This window comes from Amphiura filiformis, chromosome 18 (genome assembly GCF_039555335.1).
Source record: "Amphiura filiformis chromosome 18, Afil_fr2py, whole genome shotgun sequence".
Classification (NCBI taxonomy): Eukaryota; Metazoa; Echinodermata; class Ophiuroidea; order Amphilepidida; family Amphiuridae; genus Amphiura; species Amphiura filiformis.
The window spans coordinates 44,428,930-44,450,900 of NC_092645.1; positions in this window are offsets into that span (position 1 = coordinate 44,428,930).

A 21,971-nucleotide genomic window follows, 5' to 3' on the forward strand; every position below is an offset into this window, starting at 1 on the left:
TCAACTCCCAATTCATGTCAGGAATTCTAAGTCTCGCAATCAATATTCAAGAGTTCACTAAAACCCATCTTGTCAACATTTGATTGTGTATTTTGTTTCTTTGCATATGGGTCACTCCATATGAAATCAAGGAGTCGCCCCACCTGACCCCCTCAGATTTGCTTTATATTTTAGTCATATGTTGTACCTGTAAAACTATTAAAACCTGCAAATTTGAGGTCTGTATCTCTTCTGGATTTTCTGTGGCAGCCATTTAAAGTTGGAGTAGGGGGGTCTAAATTTGGACCCAAAAGTTGCCCTTTAAATAAATTTCATCTTTGGGAGTCTGTGCCTTCTTTATAAAAAGAGAGAGAGGTCTGAAACTTTGTGTACACACTAACTGCATGCCCAATTTGTCAAAAAAAAAAAAAAAAAATCTGTAATTGCGTGTTGTGTCACGGGGTCATTAAATGTCTTATAATGGCTGCCACAGAAAATCCGTAAGAGCTACAGACCTCAAATTTGCAGGTTTTTAATATTTTTACAGGTACAACATATGACCAAAATATAAAGCAAATCTGAGGGGGTCAGGTGGGGCGACTCCTTGATTTCATATGGAATGACCCATATATTTTGTGTATAGTTAAAGTTGTAGTTTCAGATTTTGTTCAGAGCAAATGGTGTCATGGTGGTGGAAAAAAAGTGTTAAACAGCGGACTGGTGGTGGACAAACAGTGTTATACTGATCAGTGCAAAAACTATCATAATATGTGACATGATCAAGGGGAATGAGTCACATGTCGACATTTGCATGTTTCTAAAGAGAACATTTAGAGCTTTCAGAAACTGAAAACCTCATGCTGATATGACTTTTCGTTGCAAAATTACGTCAATTTATCAATTGCTGAAAACAATATAAAACAAAAGAATTTTAACACTTTCTTTGCCAATATCTCAAAATCAATATTAGCGACATCCGACTCATTTCCCTTGATCGTGTCACATATGCTTGAGCATGCCAAGTGTGCATACCACAGAAAAAAATTGCAGATTGTGATGACCGGCAGTTACTTAAACTTGTTGACCACATGTGTAAGCCCTCATCATCACCTGCTTTGCCTGACCATGAATGTAAAAAGACTCTTGCAAATGACTTCTCAGGCTATTTTCATGGCAAGGTGCATTGGGCTATTCCAGAAATTAACGGCACCTACCCTAAAGAAGACATGGGATTCCCAATAAGTTTATGTTTTCCCATGTCTTCTTTAGGGGTAAAAGCTCAAATCCTCAGCAATTAGAGCACCAACATGCGAGGGGGTATACACCCCCACCCACACACACACATTTGAACATGAGAGTCTGTGATCATTATTTTTAGAATCCAATTAAATATTCATAGCTGATTGATCATTGATTATCGGTTATCGACTATCGATTAACACCATCTCAAACGCTGCTTACCAGCGTGCTAAGGTAAGACTGTGATGAAATCCGTAGGCATGATACTCTATGTACTACTACTGGCTATGATCTGACCTCATTGTTTACGAGGTCAGATCTTAAAAAAGATTAAGATTTTCCCATGTCTTCTTTAGGGGGAGAGCCAAAAATATCTGGATGCGCCCATTCGCTGCTTGATAAACTTGACAACATCACACTTCCTACTGTTTCAGTGAACACGCTGGAATCATGTGACAGTTCCTTTACATCGTTTGGTCAAGTTTCTAGTGAAGATGTTCGTAAGATCTTCACCAGATCCTCTACCAAGTCTTGCGCTTTGGATCCAATCCTGTCTACTCTTCTGGATCAGTGTCTTGATCCTCTGCTTCTACATATAACTCATATTGTCAATACATAGCTTGCTTCAGATATAGGTCGCAGAATCTCAAAGTTGCTCAAGTCACACCGACTCTCAAAAATCCCAAACTTGATTGGATCGACTTCAAAAACTATTGGCCGATCTCCAACTTAACAAGTTTATCAGCAAGACAATTGAGCATGTTGCCTCTGCTCAGCTTACAACATACATGCAGGCTAACAATCTTAACCCTAACATCAGTAAAAACCACAAAATACCACAATGAAAAATTCTGCGCATGCATGCATCCCAGGGTCTGCGATGACGCAATCACCCGAAGTGTGATATGCTCACGGAATTGCTGGCCGTGCAGCAATAACCCGTGCAGCTACCGGTCCGCGATCGTGTGGTTGGCATCTTGGGGTCAAAGGTTCGAATCCGGGGTGCCAAGTCAAAATTCTTCTTCTTCTTGAAAAATTTGGATCTTCTTTGACTTCAGATATCAAAAAGCATGTTAGGGTTAGGTAAGATGTATTTTTCCAGATTAGAGTGTTTTCTAACCTTAACATCAGTAACAACCACAAAATACCACAATGAAAAATTCTGCGCATGCATGCATCCCAGGGTCTGCGATGACGCAATCACCCTAAGTGTGATATGCTCACGGAATTGCTGGCCGGGCAGCAATAACCGGTCCGCGATCGTGTGGTTGGCATGTGGGGGGTCAAAGGTTCAAATCCCGGGTTCCAAGTCAAAAATTCTTCTTTTTCTTGAAAAATTCGGATCTTCTTTGACTTCCGATATCAAAAAGCATGGGTCAATGTTAGGGTTAGGTGAGATGTATTTTTTCAGATTAGAGTGTCTTCTAACCCTAACACCAGTAAAAACCACAAAATACCATGATGAAAAATTCTGCGCATGCATGCATCCCAGTGTGATATGCTCACGGAATTGCTGGCCAGGCAGCAATAACCCGTGCAGCTACCGGTCCGCGATCGTGTGGTTGGCATGCGGGGGGTCAAAGGTTCGAATCCCGGGGGTGCCAAGTCAAACATTCTTCTTCTTCTTGAAAAATTCGGATCTTCTTTGACTTCCGATATCAAAAAGCATGGGTCAGTGTTAGGGTTAATGGACCAAAACAGTTGGCCTACCGCCAGTTTCATGGCACTGAAACAGCTTTGCTCAGGGTCCAGAATGATCTCCTGCGGGCGGTAGATAAACAAACGTTAAATTTTGTTGGACTACTCGGCGGCGTTTGATACCATAAAAGCAAAGCAAAGCAAAGCGATTTATAGTGCGCTACGCACAGGCACAACGCCTAGACGTTGATCCACAAGCCTCAGCACACTTTACACGTTGTCGCTGACCACTTCGGCCCACATCATTCCACAAACCATTAAACAACAATTCAGGGACTTTGCTGCTTCAATAGCGCACACCCTAGACATTCCACTAATAACCATCGCAACCAGGATCAGCTCCCAGAGTTTCGTACGGGTTACAACGAGACAAATTAGCAGTGAGTTCCTTGTCCAGGGGAATTTCAAGCTAACTCAATTTTTCCATGTGAGCACCGCCAGGGTTCGAACCCGCAACCTCTCGCACCATAGTCGAACGCCTTACGATTGAGCTAACTTGACTGCTATAAATCACATATACATTTATATCTTTGTTTTATCGCTGTAAAGCGCTTTGTGATCGCTTGATACTATTGCGCTATTTAAAAATAAAGTATTATTATTATTATTTAATGGAATGCACTTTATAAGCATGTCATCCAATCATGTCTTCCATAAGGGGGTATGGATTTCAACTGGAATAGCCCAATATTTGAAAACAATCCTTTAACTCCCTTCACACGGGTGTCTGCTGCAGACGACTAGATTCCAATTTCGTTTAAAAATTCAAAATTTCAGAATTGTACATTGTCACGACCATATTTGGAACCAGCATGACAAATGCACTAAAATGAGTACAAACAAGCCTTGTATTGGTTCATTGGTTCTAGCTCTTGATATTTTGAGAAAATATCTCAAAACTGGGACGTTTTATGTTGAAGCCTATGGCTAGCACACAGAGGATTAATTTGTAGTTTAAGATTCTGTTCAGCAAGTTGGGGTCATTTGGTGGAATGCGCTTTATAAGCATGCTGTTCATTCATTCGTTCATGTCTTTCACAGGGGGTGTATAAATTTCAACTAGAACAGCGCAATATTTGAAAACCATCCTTTAATGCTCTGCATGCTAGCCAGTGGCTTCAACATAAAAGTATACAAATTTTGAGATATTTTCCCAAAATATCACGAGCTATCTTAAGAACCACTGAACCACTACTAGGCTTGTTTGTACTCATTTTAATACATTTTTCATGCTGATTCCAAATATGGTCATGAAAATTTACAATTCTGAAATTTTGAATTAACAAAAAAAAATTGAAACTTGTCGCCTGCAGTCGACACCTGCGCTGAAGAGGATTAATCATTCACAAGTCTGGAATGAGGCGTCACAATTTATCTATCAGACAGTAAATTTTGATTATCTGATAGCCGCTCCGAAACTTGAATCAGGATTGTAAAATCTACCAAGAGATACTTTACTTTTTTATTTCCTTTAAAATCCTGTCAATTATATCGTCAATAATCCTTTAGTATTGACATCAAAGAAAGGTCCGGCCTCTGAGGTAATATGCGACCAGACTATATGTCGACTGACCGCAAGAAGCAGGATGCTCCCATGACGACAACAGCTCGCAACAATTCAATTATCTGATTTAAAGGTACTACCAGTGATACCTGCACAAGCATAAAATATTTTAAGGTATATACTGTAAAAAGTGGTAATTTTCGGGCAATTATTTTTTTGCACTTTGCCAATTTTGAACTCTTTCCCTTGTTTTTAAATTTGTGATTCTAAGTTTTCTTACATTGGCCTATACACAAAAGGAATATATTCGTGTGATGTTATTTTCGCGGTAGCAGCTTGGAACGCGAAAAGCGCAAAAATAAATGAAGCGTGAAATTTTCCAGTTTTACAGCAGCTCAAATCCAGAGAAGATGTAATAAATTAATTACATCTTCTCTGCTCATATGCGCAGGTTGAAATTCTAATCCCCATTCCAGAAAAATAAAGCATAATTTTTTTGGAAAATATTAACTTGTTTTGCCAAACGAAACATAGCTAAATCTTAATCCATTAGTTCTAACTGCCAATGAAAGTAAAATTTTAATATTTTTGTAATTTAAGAGAAAAGGGCCAATTTTGCAAGTTTTCTTACAACTATAGTCACAAAATTCTAAGACTTGGCATTAGTCTTACCATTCAAAATCTTGAATACATGCTAAGAGATTGTGTTTGCGAGTTAGGCATGATTATGTGTATTTACACTGCTCTATAGGCCACCTTGTTGTAATTTCCTTTACACCATTACGAAAAGTTAATACAAATTGGATGATATTTCTACTAAATGAAATAATCTGCAAGAATTTTTTGGTACATAAACAGTATGTAGCCAGATGTTTCCAATGATTTCAAATTAAAAATCTTTACTTTTTTGGTGAAAAGTGGAAAGATGAGGCTGTGGATCACAAAATGCTCCTTTAAGGGTATACGACGTATTGTTGGTCGAAGCAGCAACAACAAAATGTAGTTCACAGAATCTTGCAAATGGTAGTGAGCTTTAGCAAAAATTGCATTGCTCAATTCATAGCGAGCGAGTAGAAGAATTCAAATATCACATATACTTTTGCAAGTCCTGTGGTTCTTGAGTTATGTTGTAAAGAGGGCTGAAACAACAACACTTTTGTAAAACGTACATAACTCATTAACAACAATAAATTAAGCAAGTTATTAACGTATATGATTTGTAGAATGAACTTTTGCAAAACACCAAAGTGTTATATTTCAATAATATATTGATTCAGATAATGTAAAACGATTTTTTTTTTTTTGGCTGCTTCGACCAACAATACCTCGTATACCCTTAAGGTACAAAATACCATATTTCACCAAGTAGCCTGCTCAAAAACAATTAGAAAATAATGAATAATGAATCTACTCAATTGAAAAAAAAAAAGTAACATGAAACTAGGACATTCTTGTTCAGCCTAATCAAAGGACTTTGGTTTATAGGACCTCGTCTAACTTCTGGTTTGTTCTCTAATATCAAAAATATCCAATTTTAACATAAATGTCATAGTGTTCCAAAATAACACAAAGGTGTGATCAAATTGCTTTTGGCCAACTTTGTTTTGAAATGTAACACATACGGTATCAAGTATGTTTAGCAAAGTGGAACTAAACATGCTCATCCATCAGTACTCAGTTCTTTGACCCCAATATACTTGTACACTCATCAAATGACCTTTGAATATATTGGGTACAAAAACTCATACTCCACACCTTGAGGTCAATTTCTGAGAACTAAATTGTTGAATATAGGTTATTGAACTGTGCCGTTAGCAATGAGGTAACCAATATGGTTTATAGTCAGATGTCATTGACTTGTCTTCAATGACGCCTTACTCTTGAGATCTCACGCATCAGATATCAATTAAGTATTGCCTCAAGTTCAACACATGAATAATTTGGTCTGAGAAACGAACCAATTTGTTACTTTCATCACTTTCTGCTTCAAGTTACCTCATCATATCCACGCAGGTGTCGACTGCCGATGACAAGTTTCAAATTTTTTTAAGTCCAAAAATTTCAGAATTGTACATTTTCATGGCTATATTTGGAATGAACAAGAAAAACACATCAAAATGAGTACAAATAAGCCCAGTATTGGTTCAGTGGTTCTTAAGATTGGTTGTGATATTTTGAGAAAATATGTCAAACTTGGGACTTTGTTGAAACTTATGGCCAGCACGCAAAGCATTAAGTTATTGACAGTGTTGCCAAATCTGGCATTTAGTAGCACAATTGGGTGAGCTTTTAAAGATTTTCACCACAACTTTATCACCCCGTTTTAAAACATGATTTTGATGAGAACCAGGACTTGACCACCATCCTGATACAGGCAGTATGGAGCAAAAATTGGGGTATTCGTTTTCCCTCGGAATGCGCTTGAGGCAATCAAGCACGACATGGATGATGGGCGCATTTGAGAGACGTACTTGATGCGACCTGCACGCGATACCAAGACACTTCAGATGTGATGTAGAATTATTTGCGTCTGTCTCCACTCTCTGCGCACCGTCGACGAAGTCCCGTATACCCGCAATTTTCTCCCCACAGTACAGCTGATGGTGCTATTGTATGAGGCGGTATAGGGAGTCCGGATCCTCCTCCTCTAATTCTGTGGTTGTAGGACAACAGACCAACGCCAACGGTACGAGTAAAATTGGGCTCCTTTTTGGTAATGTAACTAGCATTTTGGGCTTAAAGTTAAAATACCTAGCAACCCTGGTGATAGTTGGTTTTATTGCCGTCAGATTTAATACTCACAGGAAGATAGCTTATTCAAGTTCTTCAATAATTGTATCACATCTCCAGACATGAATAAACATGAGACACTCCAACACATCCCAAATAGCAAACTAATTTACTGAGCAAATTGGTAAGATCACGCTTCGTCGCGTGTCACTGTACTTCGTTAGTTCATCAGTTAAGCAACGTGTTTCATATAAAGCTTTGTATACAAATGCCTCCCCTATTTTACACCTTTGTCCTGATCTCCGTATTTGAAAGAGCTTTTATCTCAAAATGGGCTATTCCATTTAAAATCCACCCTACCCCTGTGGAAGGTTTAGCTAAAGTCTTCCACAGAGGGAGTATGAATATGGGTAACTTCCATAAAAATACTCACTCCAGTTGTGGAAGATAGGTGTAAAGCCATAATACAGGGGGAGTATGGGTATCAAAATGATTAACCCTGACCAATTACATCTGAAAAACATACTCCCCCTGTGAAGGGTGTTTCCAAAATCTTCCACAGGGATAGTGTGGATTTTAAATGGAAGAGCCCAGTGTCTCGGCTACCCATAAACCAACATTCTTTATATGTGACACGATCGAGGGAAATGAATCGGATGTTGCTAATATTGATTTTGAGATATTGGCAAAAAAAGTGTTCAAATTCTTTTGTTTTATATTGTTTTCAACGACTGATAAATTGACGTAACTTTGCAATGAAAGGTCGTATCAATATGGGGATTTAAATTTCTGAAAGCTCTAAATGTTCACTGTAGAAACACATTTAAAACTCATTTTTGACCAGGGTCGACATGCGACTCATTCCCCCTTGATCATGTCACATAGTATCTGTACTTTGGTGGTTCACCTCAGTTCAGTTGTGACGTCAATGCTGCTTTTTCATGTTTCGGCCCAAGCGTGACAACAAATTGCCCTTGTACATGTGTGTGCTCTGCAAGATTAACTTTATGTGCGCAATTCGATTCTGACACCAGCAAAATATGCATGTGAGTTACTACCAAACTTGGTTCGCTACTCACAGCAGGCACGTATCCAGTAATTCGTAGACCGGGGGGCGCAAATTCGATCTTTGTCAAATACAATATGGCCGCGAAGTGGACATCCCGGAGCGCTTGCGCGAAGCAGGGGGTGTCTGAGGGGGGATTTGCCCCTGAGAAGTGAGAAACTTTTACAAAATGAAGACCTAATTGAAGCCATTCGGTGGACCATTTTGGCACTATAATCAAGTAAAATTTTAGTTTGAAAAAGTCGAAAATTTGTGAAATAACGGCCCAATTCATGGTCAAGTTTTCACTATTGTATAAATTATTTGCTTTATAAATTTTGCAAAATGAAGGCCCAATTGAAGCCATCAAGTTGGTGAGCGATTTTGACAATATTATTGTGTACAATTTTAGTTAGAAAAAGTTACATTATTTAATATTACTCGTAGGACTAATTATTAAGTTATTGCCTAAAACATACGAGCGTCTAATACAGTAGAGAAAACGGCCAATGAGTTGTTTATCCATTTGAGGGGGGTGTTCCCTCCTCAGAAGTTGGGAAATTTTGCAAAATAAAGGTCGAATTGAAGCCATTTTGGTGCATCATTTTTACACTATTTACATTATTGCTTTCAACAAAAAAAGGGCCCGAACTCAATATTTTCAACATTTTGAATTTTTGTCCACTGACACTTTAGGCCTTTAAGACGTGAGACTCGCAATTACTAAATCATGCATGGATAGATCATGTTGATGTTGAGCATCAATGAGTCCATCTTAATTACTGACTTTGGTGAAAAAGTGTGGCGGGCCCTGCATATCGACGGGCCCGCAGTACTAATTTACACATGCTTTTGGACCGAGGACTCGCCTTTAAACAATGCCTAACTAATTACAGCCTATACTTCCGATCGACCCGACTGTGCTTTTTAGGCATGGGTTTACTCACCACGTGCAATTTAACCTTTTCTCTTCTCTCCTTTCTTTCTTTCATCATCCCTTTCTCTCCTCTCCTCTCTTCTCTTCTCTCCTTTTTTGCCCCCATCTGCGCCTGCATTATGCATAATAAATCCTCTATAAAATCACATGCAGTAGCATACTATAATATATGCTGAAAAATAACCATCATAGCCTTTGTGTACTCACAATGTTTGCCCCCCCCCCTCCTTCTCTCTCTCCTCTTTTCTCCTTCTCTTCCCATCTTTCCCCTTCCCTTTATCTCCCTCTATTTTGGATACGCGCCTGCACAGTAAATTGAATCGTATGCATTGGATTTTAAGCAACATATTTTAAACCACAAATCTGTGATTTTTCCTTTAATGCCATCATCCTACATCCTACAGGGTCATTTACCTCCACTGTAAAACATCAATAATAGGGGTTTTCAACATGTAGTATAGTTGTTAAAATGGGCAATTTAATAGCGCAGAAAACGAGAAATTGATTTTACCCCATAACAAAGAAGTCTGGTTGCCCAAGATTGCGTCACATCAAGCTATTCCATTTGAAATCCATACACCCTTATGGAAGACATGAAATTAAATCAAAGACATAGGGGGTGTAAATTGTAAATGGAGTCATCCATTCAGGTAACACCATTTGAAATTCACACTCCCTGTGTGGGAGATTAGATTAAGGCCATGTCTTCCACAGGGGGTGTATGGATTTCAACTGGAATAGCATATTTCCATTACAACTGCACACCTGCAAACTCACAGCAGACAATTATGCAATCCCATCATGCACCATTCAAGTCTCTCTTAAACCCCCTGATGAGCACTACCTGCTGATCTAACATTGCCTCTGATTGGTCAATGACATGATATCATCATTTTAAATACCAATCAGAATGGAGTTTTGCAAGTAATCCACCCCAATTTTTTTGTGTGGTGAAATTATTCTAACAATGTTGCCGATTGGTCCAATTGATAATGAAAATGTCTTTTTGACCAATAGGCAGGTAGTTCTCATGAGGTTTATAACCAGCACATCACCATGGTAATGAGTTGTGAGTAGTGTCAGATATCAGAGTCGTGCAACTGTAAGCTTACTTGACCAAGTCTGGTACGCCTGAAACTTGCGATGTCTGGAAGCAGAATGCCGATGCAATTTTCTTCAACCCGCACAAAATTCACAGCAATTTAGACCATAATGATAAATAAGGGATGGTGTCATGTCATGATTGGCTATCTTGAGCAAAGTCTTATGATTATTCATGTTAAATGTCTCGATTTACAACTCTCGTAAATCAAAATCACCTGACAAACTTTTTGACATGTTATCAGAACCCGATCACGCCCCCATAACAATAACTGCCCAGCAATGACTCAACCAGGAACAATGGAATCATCAATTTTCTTAGCATGGGTATATGCCGGGGGTTTTACTTTTGCTGTGCCTTGTAAACTTAAGTTTGATGGAATCTGACAATGCCCCTTTAAATGTTGACAATATTACAGCAATTACTTTGGCTGGGGTTTGAGATATGATTGCAACTTGCAATATACATAATTGACTTTTTTGATCAACCATGAGACAACATGAGAGACAAAGTCATGTTAAGAATAAAAGTTGGCTGGAGATGTTTTTGGCATACACAAACAACTCCTATATCACAAAAGCTTGCAAATGACACTGGGTACAAGAGACTACAACCGGTTTGTGTTACCTATAATGACCTATGGTTGTGAAACCTGGACAACAATAAAATTTTTGGAACAAAAACTCAAGGTAGGCTCAGGCGATTGTTAAAATAATTGATTTTTATTAATTATTTATTTAATCAATTATTTTCGATGTATTGAACATCGCGTGACTGTAATAGGTTGAGCATCATTTGTTGCATAGAATCCCACTATTAAACATTGCTGTGCATTTTAATTAGAGAAAGATGTGTTTTTAAACAGTTGTTAAAACAGTTGTTTCACTTGTTATTCTGGTTTTAGTTTCAGCTAATAATCACCTATAAAGATATTACTATTTTAAAAACCACCTGTCAGTTGAAAAAATTGCTTTAATAATCTATTTGCTTAGAAAAACAGTAGATTATTTCCGATAAAATCTAAATGTTGATATTTAGATTGCAGTGTTTTTAAATAATCGAGTACCCAATTAAAAAAAATTATTGATTATTTTCGATTAATCAAAATATCCCCCAATGACTCAAGATACATGTAGCACAATTGGTAAGAAAAATGCTACATATCACCATATGCAACAAAGTAAAGAATGTTGAAATAAAGGGCAAACCATCATTGAAAAGATCAAAGAGGCAAACTGGCGATGGGCGGGTCACATAGCTCATAGAGAAGACAATAGATGGACAGAGGTTTACTGAATGGCAGCCAAGAAGACAAAAACAAAGATAGCGTGATGATCTCACATCCTATATGAGTACAACCTGGGCAAGGGAAGCACAGAACAAAAGTAAATGGAAGCTACTTGAGGGTTACACCAGGCAATGGGTAACACAGCCTGTGAGGTGAGGCGAGGTGAGAAATTGCCATCCTATAGGTTCCACAACTTATACGTTCCCCCTGAATACTTTTTTTAAATAAATCGAAAAATATTTGACGAAATGCAAACCTTGGGTAGCGTTATTTGTTTCACATATATGGACCGAATTATAGCATCACACATCATTGCCTTCAGCCACAACTGTTCATTTATGTTAAAAAATAGACTGTTTTAAACTGTGTTAAACGTTGCATCTGAGTCCATAGGAGTCAACTCTCAAACAATACAGTAGGCCAGGTCTATTCATGTGTTTGTTAAAGAAAATCTGGCTGCTATGGACTCAGGTGCAACTTTTAAAACGGCCTATTTTCTTACACAATTAACCATTGTGGCTGAACGAAATGATGTGTGACGCTATAAATTGGTCCACATGTGTAAAACAATTAGTATGTGTGTTTTGTCAACCATCTGTTTACAAACCCAAACAAATAGGACTACACATTCCTTTTTACATTTTTACATTTTGTAAAATATTTTTCGACTTATTTTAAAAAGTATTAGGGGGAACTTATAAGTTGTGGACCCTATATTTAGCAACGTATAGCAAAGTTCTGTGTGTGACATTCAACAATGCATCATGGGATGCCATGTTGTTCTGGTGTGTTGCAGATTTACACCTTCAAGGCATTAAGGGAAATATTGGTTGCATAACCCTATAATAGGGCGATAATTTCTGCCAACCCTATGATCTTGACATTGGTAAAAAACCCATATACTGACAAAGTGCATATTTTTTACACAACATATATGTGATGCGATCAAGCAAAATCAATCGAAACACAGAAATATTGATTTTGAGATATAGCCAAACAAAGAAAACATTTCCTTTTGTTTCCTATTGTATTGGAAACTCTTTAATTGCTCATATCTTTGGAACTGGTTGTTCAATTTCAATGGGGTTTTCTGCAAAATCCAGCTTTGTATATGCTTTTTACTATCTTATAAGAAACTGAAAATTTAATATTTCTGAGTTCCGACTGATTTTGCTTGATCACGTCACATATGTTCATGCTTTTTAATATCTTGAAAGTTTGCTGTAAATATTAAAGCCACAATGTACGATCTTTTAAAACAATTTGTTTTCCAAACTGGATTTTTTGGCATATTTGTAATGTTTAGACGTGTCCAAACTGGACCGAAGGGGGTTCACTCCCATTATGGCCTGTACACCATCCGTGCTAATAAAAACGCGTAAAAAGGGTAGTTTATCGTGGGTAGGCACGATACGTGCATATCGTGTTTAGGGTGTCAAAAACATGAAAAATTGGAAAAAAAGGTAGCAAAATTGCAATTGCTAATACGCGGAAATGAAATTTAGGGTATATGAAATTTCATGCAAGTGTGTGAATTAGGGTGTGAATACAGGCGCGTGTTACCTGTTTAGGGTATCATTTTAGCCAAGGGTTAAAATCCTTGTTTAGGGTGCTTTACAAAAGTTGATTAGGCAAAAAAAAAATTGTTTGTTTATCCACGTCCGACCGACCGTTTACACTGGTCCCGACCGTGTCTTTTTTTTCTTCTTTTTTTGAAATTTGCGTTGAATGTGCTAGTAAAACAGTGGTTAGTATAAATTTAAAGAAAGAAAATGTAAAGAAAATGAACAGTATAACATGCAGAACCATCTCAAGAGTTAAACCAGTAAAGTGCTGTGTGTTTTAACTTATTTACCAGTCTTCAAATTGTCAGTTTCAAGTGCAATATCTGTATAAAAAAAAAATCCGACCTACCGACCCAACTGTTTCATAAGCCTCTATGGACAAACAAACCCAAACAAACAAGTGACCCCCGAACTGGAATAGCATGTACTCCTTCAGATTAGCAGCTGCACTTCTCCTGTCTTGTTGTGTCTGGTCTAGCTGCATTTGTTAAGATGTAAGAAAAATATGTCCGTCCCACAGGAAAGCACAGTAAATAATACCATGCCTGGCAATCACATCTCTCTTTATTTACATTCTAATTCTCGGTTTACAAGATCCACATTTCTCCTCTTACAAGATCAATATTTTGTCCTCAATCAACTTCCGCTCCTAATATCTGTTTACGAGATCAATTGGATATGTAGGGCTGGGTACAGGGGAATATCATACTTCAGGTGTGATATATTTCAAGCACTGCCTTTCTGATATTGCTCTACTTTTCCATACCTAACTTAGAAGACATGCACTGAAGTTAGCTCTGCTAATTATACTGCACATAAAAAGTACCTGAACACTTTAAAAATGCTAAGTAAACAGTGTTGTTATTGAACAACATTGGCCAAATGGGGTATCAACATGCGCGTAAATAAACCATCCTCCTTTCTATGCCCGGTGGGTTCAGTCTCCACTGGCGATGTGTACGCATGATGGTTCCAATTAGGGGTGCTTTTCAAGAAATGTCAGAGGACAAAATTGTTCGTGATTGTCCAAATTAGCAGGCGCGTAGCAAGCGGGGGGACAGGGTGGACGAAATCCATGGGCCCCGAGGGTTCAGGGGCCCCAAGCACAAAAGCGAAAAATTAAATAAGGGCTGATAATGGAGAGCAGGGCCGGATTTTTATACCCCAATAACAGCATGTTTTTTGGGCAAAATGTTAAAAATTTCCGCGCTTCGCGCACGTTCAAATGCCAAAATTTATGTTGATCTGGGGCCAAAGTAGTCTGAAATTGAATTGAACAAAATATGTTAGTCCCCCTTTAGTTAAACCAAAACTTGGCCACTGACTTGAGTGCACATGCCTTCCTCGGCACGTGAGTTCGGGGCCTCCAAATTTTGGTAGGCTAAATCCCGCCCTGGTTAAAAGGGCCCGAACTGTTCCTTGTCCATGGGCCCCTGATGCTCTTGCTACGCCTCTGCAAATTAGGGGTGTTTTGGAGCAAAATTGTCCTTGAAATGAAAAATAGGGGTGTATTTCTAGGGCTTTCATTCGCATTTTACCGCTACAGTTTTTGTTTTTTCCGTTTTTTTAATAGTTCCACACAAAATTGATAGGGTGTTTTTCTTTAAAAATGGTCCTCACTTACGCCGTGATATAGGGGGGAATTCAAAAGCGTCCTTGAAAGGGTAAAAATAGGGGTACTTTTTTCAGAAAAACTGTCCTTGATTCCCGGTGATAAGGGGGTGAAATGAAAATGCGTCCTCAAAATAATAAAATTAGGAGGGTTATTTGGGGGTAAATTGTCCTTGATTTTGCCCAAAATAGGGGGTAATATTGCTACAAATGCCCTTGATTCCCCATGAAATGGATGTCATTTTCAAATCCTGGAACCTTAGATTATAGATTGGAATTTTCCATGCCTGTGCCCTCTAAGCGTACTCGAATTCAGCTGACGCCGGTACAGTGTACAGACCTGGCAACATCGCTTCTCTTACGCGCAAAGTTTCTTTTGTGTACGCTCGCGCTGTTTGCACTATTTTTGAGTTTGTTCATGCGGTACCTAACTTAGCGTCGATCCCCTGAGGCAACATGCCATGTTTCCGTGGTATGCCTGGAACGGTCATACGTCCTACCTTTAAATACAAACTGAACCCACTGGGTTTCTATGCTAAAATATTGTAGGCATATTTATAATGGCTGTGTTACTTTATGTGAAGTCTTTATTATAACCTGACAGGGGTCCAATACAATTGAATTGAGATATTGGCATTCTTGACAATATTTTCTTAAGATAAATTTAGTAAATTACATCATGACATGTGTTTTGATTTATTAAATATCTTCATACGTTGACGATAGAATACAAATTACATTAAAGCTACACATGATGACGACTGCATTCATAGCATATTTAATATGTTTTGATCCATGATTTATCTTGATTGAGTTAAGTGATCTGATTATGTGATATAAATGAAACCAATAGAATGTAAATAGCATTGCAAACATATTAATAACATGATACAGGCTGGCAGGTGAGAAAGACATGCATTATAATAATAATAATAATAATAATAATAATAATAATAATAATAATGAATGGTTCTTTTAAGGCGCAAAATCTTCTGTGGAACTCAGAGCACGCAAACACATGAAAAAGACAAACAAACAAAGAAGCAATTAATTCTGTTTTAAGCTGACGTTTAAATTGAGAAAGTGTGGGGATGCTACGAAGGCTGTTTGGAAGCGAGTTCCAAACAGTTGGAGCAGCAAAATGAAATGAGCGTTCACCGGCTGATTTAAGGTTAACACAAGGAGTTTTGAGTAACTTTTCAGAGGATGATCAAAGGGAGCAGGAAGTTTGAAAGGAAGTACAAAGCGCAGACGACACGTATGGTGGTAAAGTGCCATCGAAGTGACGGAAAGCCAGAACAACAAGTTCGATGAGGATTGGTGTAATATGCTCGTGCTTTCTTTTTTTGACAATAAGACGGACCGCACAATTTTGAATTCGTTGGAGACCCCCAGTCTGGACTGGTCTAGCGAAGGGCCTGCTTCAAAGACCAGAGACATGCATTAGCTACCAGTTGCGCTATTTTTCCAGTTCATTGCTCCAGTTAAATGCTCATGAATGGAAAACTTCTCAGAAATGTGGCATTTTGACTTGTGTCCAATCCAATTGCATTGATATTGTTATTCTTGCCAATATTTTCATCAGATAAATTGAGTAAATTGAATCAAGACATATGTTTTGATCCATTAGAGCTCTTACCATGAAGAATACAAATTACATTACAGTCAACAGATGATGGTGTAATGTGTTATACATTCATAGCATATTTGTTATGAATCTATTATGTTCCTGATTGAACTAAGTAATATGACTGGGGATATGAATTATGCCAACAGACTGTAGTTGTGTTCACATTGTCGGACGTATGCCTGGCGGAACTAGGTCGCCGCAAGTTGCTAGGAGTAGTGGTAGGTGCTGCCAGGAGTGCGAACGATGGTCAGTGTAAGTTCCGCCATGCGTTTGTCGGACGATTTACTCCTGACAAAGGTCGGGAGTGGCGACTGGCGAGCTGGGTGTAAGTTGCAATGTGAATGCTGCTATGCCTGGCACCCTGTGTAAGTTTGACCTTTTGTTGGTCAGAACTAAGAAATTACACATCGCATGGTTGAAAAAGGTTGCAGAAACACCGGAAGTGGTAGCTGATGTTTACACCGACCAGCAGTTAATGCTTAGTGGAACTGGTCAGCATAGTGCTAGGCGCAGGCTAGGTGTGGAGACGCGGTAGGAGTAGGGAAAATATTTGTGAAATTCTTATCAATGTACAAAAAAGGCTGAAAGTACTACCCATGTTTGCGGCACGTCCTCGTATGGTCATTTGAACTGAGTACCCCCTGGGTTTAAAGTATTGTCTGCAAAATAATGCTCTCAAACAATTCAGATTTGTATAGTCTGCAAAAAAATTCCATCAGCAAAAAAGGCTGTACACCCGCAGTCCCACTGGTCTAGAGACAGGCCTGCTTCAAAGACAGGAGACACATATTAGGTGCAATTTGTGATATTTTTCCAGTTCATTGCTTCTGACAGACAGTGGCAGCACCAGGAATTCTTTTTTAGGGGGGCATAGTAAATTTCAGGGGGCAAAATCGACAAATTTTACAAAAATTGCCGCAAAAAGTGGAAATTTATGTTATTTTGGGTTTTTTCCTCAAAAGTGTGGGGGGGAGCAAACTGGGGGCAAGAAAAAATATTGGGGGGCAAATGCCCCTTGCCCCCCCCTCCGTGGCGCCACCACTGCTGACAGAATATTTGGTTACATGCTCATGAATGGAAAACTTAAATCTAAAAAATGTGCCACTTTGAATGGAGTCCAATCCAGTTGAACTGATATTGTTATTCTTGCCAATATAAGATAAATTGACTAAATTGAATCAAGACATGTGTTTTGATCTATTACTAGTATTAGATCTCTTACCATGACGATACTAGGATGGAGGAATGCAAATTGTATTATACCAACAGATGATGGTGTAATGTGTTATACATTCATAGCATATCAGGTTGTCTTTATCTATTATGTTTTTGATTGAACCAAGTAATAATGACTGAGAGCATATGAATTATGCCAATAGACTGTAAAATAGCATTGGTAACATATTGGTAATATGTTGCAATAAAGCGTATCTTCAGAGCGGGGCCATAGCTAGAGGGTGATATGGCAGTGAGATACCCCCTAGGGGGATGTCATTTTCTTTGGAAGGGGGGTTATGAATATGTCGGTGACCGGAGTAAGGAGTATGGGACTCAAACTTGGTGACAACAAATGCAAACCTTATGACCAGAGGAACATTTTGGGAACATTTGCAGGGGTCAGATATCTCCACAACACCAACATGCCCCAGCTAAGTTTGTGGTCTACGACCACCATTTGCCACTAATTAATATTGTTATTCTTGCTTTCATCAGATAAATTGAGTAAATTGAATCATGACATGTGTTTTGATCCATTAGCTCTCTTACTATGATGATAGGATTGGGGAACACAAATTACATTACAGCAACAGATGATGCTATAATGCGTTGTACATTCATAGCATATTAGGTTTTCTATTATGTTTTTGATTGAACTTAGTAATATGACTTAGGGAGTTGTATAGTTTGCAAAAAAAATATTTCCACCCCAGTCCCACTGGTCTAGTGACGGCCTGCTTCAAAGACCACAGACATGTATTAGGTACCATTTGTGCTATTTTTCCAGTTTATTACTTGTGATAGAATATTTGGTTATATATGCCAATGGAAAACTTCTCAAAAATGTGTCAATGTTTTCATAAGATAAATTGAGCAAATTGAATCATATGTTTTGATATATTAGATCTCTTACCATGACGATACTAGGATAGAGGAATGCAAATTACATTACAGCAACAGATGATGTTATAATGTGTTATACATTCATAGCATATCAGGTTGTCTTTATCTATTATGTTCTTGATTGAAAGTAATAATGACTGGGAGGATATGACTTATGCCAATAGACTGTTAAATAGCATCGGTAACATATTGGTAATATGATATGCGACGACAGGTGAGAATGTTGCAATAAAGTGTATCTTCAGAGCAGGGCCATTATAGCTAAAGGGGGATATGGGAGTGAAATACCCCCTAGATTTTAAGTCTGGGGTACTTAAGGGTAGACAAGGTATTGTTATATTGTATCAATATATTACTGAAAAATAACACTTTGATGTTTTGCAAAAGTTCATTCTACAAACCATATACTTTCAAACCTTGCTTGATTTATCATTGTTAATGAGTTATGTACATTTATGTAAGTGTTGCAGGTGTTTCAGCCTTCCTACAACATAACTCAAGAACCACAGGACCTACAAAAGTATATCTGTGATATTTGAATTCTTCTACACACTCGCTATGAAATGAGCAATGCGATTTTTGCTAAAGCTGACTGCCATTCGCAAGATGCTGTGAACTACCAAATTGCAACACAAATTGTCTTAGTTTTTACAACTTTTCTCCAAAATTTTGGGGAAATTTCCAAACGTTTGGCGACAGTGAGGCAAAATTGGGTTATTTTTATGACAATTTTTCCAAGCTTTATTCATCCAAGTAATATGTGTTTAAGGTGGCCCTATCGGCTAATGCAAAAATTTAGATTTTCTTTCAATTTAAATATGTTAAAGCTCTTGCATTGTAGATTACAAAACTGAAAATTTTGTTTCAATCGGACATTCGCTTCTCGAGATATGGTCTGTCAAAATGGCGCGAAACCAACAAATTGGCAACAACTTTCTTTTCATTTTCTATATTTTTGACAAGTCCAGTTGCCAGGTAATTTTCTAATTATATATGCATGAATTATGCAAAGTAAAGTTTTCAGATAGAATTAAAAGAGCTATGGAACTGAGGCATGGTACATGGGTAGTACACACAAGGTGCTACAAAATTATGGTTGCGTTTGGCAAATTTCAATTTGCATAATTAATTAGGGCCACTAATTAGATAAGTTGATTAGGGCCCTAATTAATTATGCAAATGGAAATTTGCCAAACGCAACCGTAGGTTTGTTGCATTACATGTGTACTACCCATGTACCAAGTTTCAGTACCATACCTCTTCTAATTGTATCTGAAAACTTTACTTTGCATAATTCATGCATATATAATTAGAAAATTACCTGGCAACACTGCATGCCAAAAATAAAGAAAATAAAAAGAAAGTTGTTGCCAATTTGTTGGTTTCGCGCCATTTTGGCAGGCCATATCTCGAGAACCGAATGTCCGATTAAAATAAAATTTTCAGTTTTGTAATCAGGAGAACATGGACTTTTACATACTTAAATTAGAAAAAAATCTATATCTGATAGGGCTACCTTAAAACCCATTTTCTTTTCTGAATTGAATATCACAATGAAAATGTCCAAAAAGCTTACCTGTTTATATTTAAGGTTGGTAACGGCAAAGTAGCAGTCCGCAAATAACATGAAAGAGTAAAGAAAAACAAAGTAAAAAGGTTATACAATGATATGTATATGCAGGATAGTGCACAGCATCAACACCAGGTAAATTATTATATTGTACAGGTGGGAAACTAAATCAATACACATGTATCTGCAAAGTAGCAGTCCATAAATAACATGAAAGAGAAAAAAAAACAAAGCAAAAAGGTTATACAATGATATGTATATGCAGGATAGTGCACAAGCGTCAACACCAGGTAAATTATTATATTGTACAGGTGGGAAACTAAATCAATACACATGTATCTGCAAAGTAGCAGTCCGCAAATAACATGAAAGAGAAAAGAAAAACAAAGTAAAAAGGTTATACAATGATATGTATATGCAGGATAGTGCACAGCATCAACACCAGGTAAATTATTATATTGTACAGGTGGGAAACTAAATCAATACACATGTATCTGCAAAGTAGCAGTCCGCAAATAACATGATAGAGAAAAGAAAAACAAAGTAAAAAGGTTATACAATGATATGTATATGCAGGATAGTGCACAGCATCAACACCAGGTAAATTATTATATTGTACAGGTGGGAAACTAAATCAATACACATGTATCTGCAAAGTAGCAGTCCGCAAATAACATGAAAGAGAAAAGAAAAACAAAGTAAAAAGGTTATACAATGATATGTATATGCAGGATAGTGCACAGTGTCAACACCAGGTAAATTATTATATTGTACAGGTGGGAAACTAAATCAATACACATGTATCTGCTAAGTAGCAGTCCGCAAATAACATGAAAGAGAAAAGAAAAACAAAGTAAAAAGGTTATACAATGATATGTATATGCAGGATAGTGCACAGCGTCAACACCAGGTAAATTATTATATTGTACAGGTGGGAAACTAAATCAATACACAAGCATCTGCTAAGTAGCAGTCCGCAAATAACATGAAAGAGAAAAGAAAAACAAAGTAAAAAGGTTATACAATGATATGTATATGCAGGATAGTGCACAGCGTCAACACCAGGTAAATTATTATATTGTACAGGTGGGAAACTAAATCAATACACATGTATCTGCTAAGTAGCAGTCCGCAAATAACATGAAAGAGAAAAGAAAAACAAAGTAAAAAGGTTATACAATGATATGTATATGCAGGATAGTGCACAGCGTCAACACCAGGTAAATTATTATATTGTACAGGTGGGAAACTAAATCAATACACATGTATCTGCTACCACGTCGCTATACCACAATTTTCAAAATAGAGTTGACATTTCTATTTGCTCTAATCAATGATAACTACACTATAATTGTTATAGTAATGACCAAACAGAAAAAAAATCCGATATTGTTGGGGGGACAATAAAATAAGCAGTGTCTTACCGTCTCTATAGACCACTTGACATGTGACATCATTGCCCGGCAGTAGCGCGCAAATTATGGCATTTTCCATTGTTCTTTGCCCATGTAAGATATCTTACATGTAAAATTGTCGAAAGTAACTTGTATGTAGCTAAGATGTGAGTACGTTTAGACGGGCACTACATGTAAGTTTACATTTGAATGTACTTACAAGGGACTTTACAAGCGATCGTCTGAACAAGCATATTATTTTTCGGATTAAAAAAAAAAAAAGCGCAGTGATTTATAGTGCGCTACACACAGGCACAACGCCTAGACGTTGATCCACAAGCCTCAGCACACTTTACAGGTTGTCGCTGACCACTACGGCCCACATCATTCCATAAACCATTTTACAGCAATTCAGGGACTTTGCTGCTTCAAGAGCGCACACCCTAGACATCTAGACATTTCACAAAGAACCTTCGCAACCAGGATCAGCTCCCGAATTTACGTGCAGGTTCTGACGAGACAAATTAACAGTTCCTTGTCCAGGGGAATTTCAAGCTA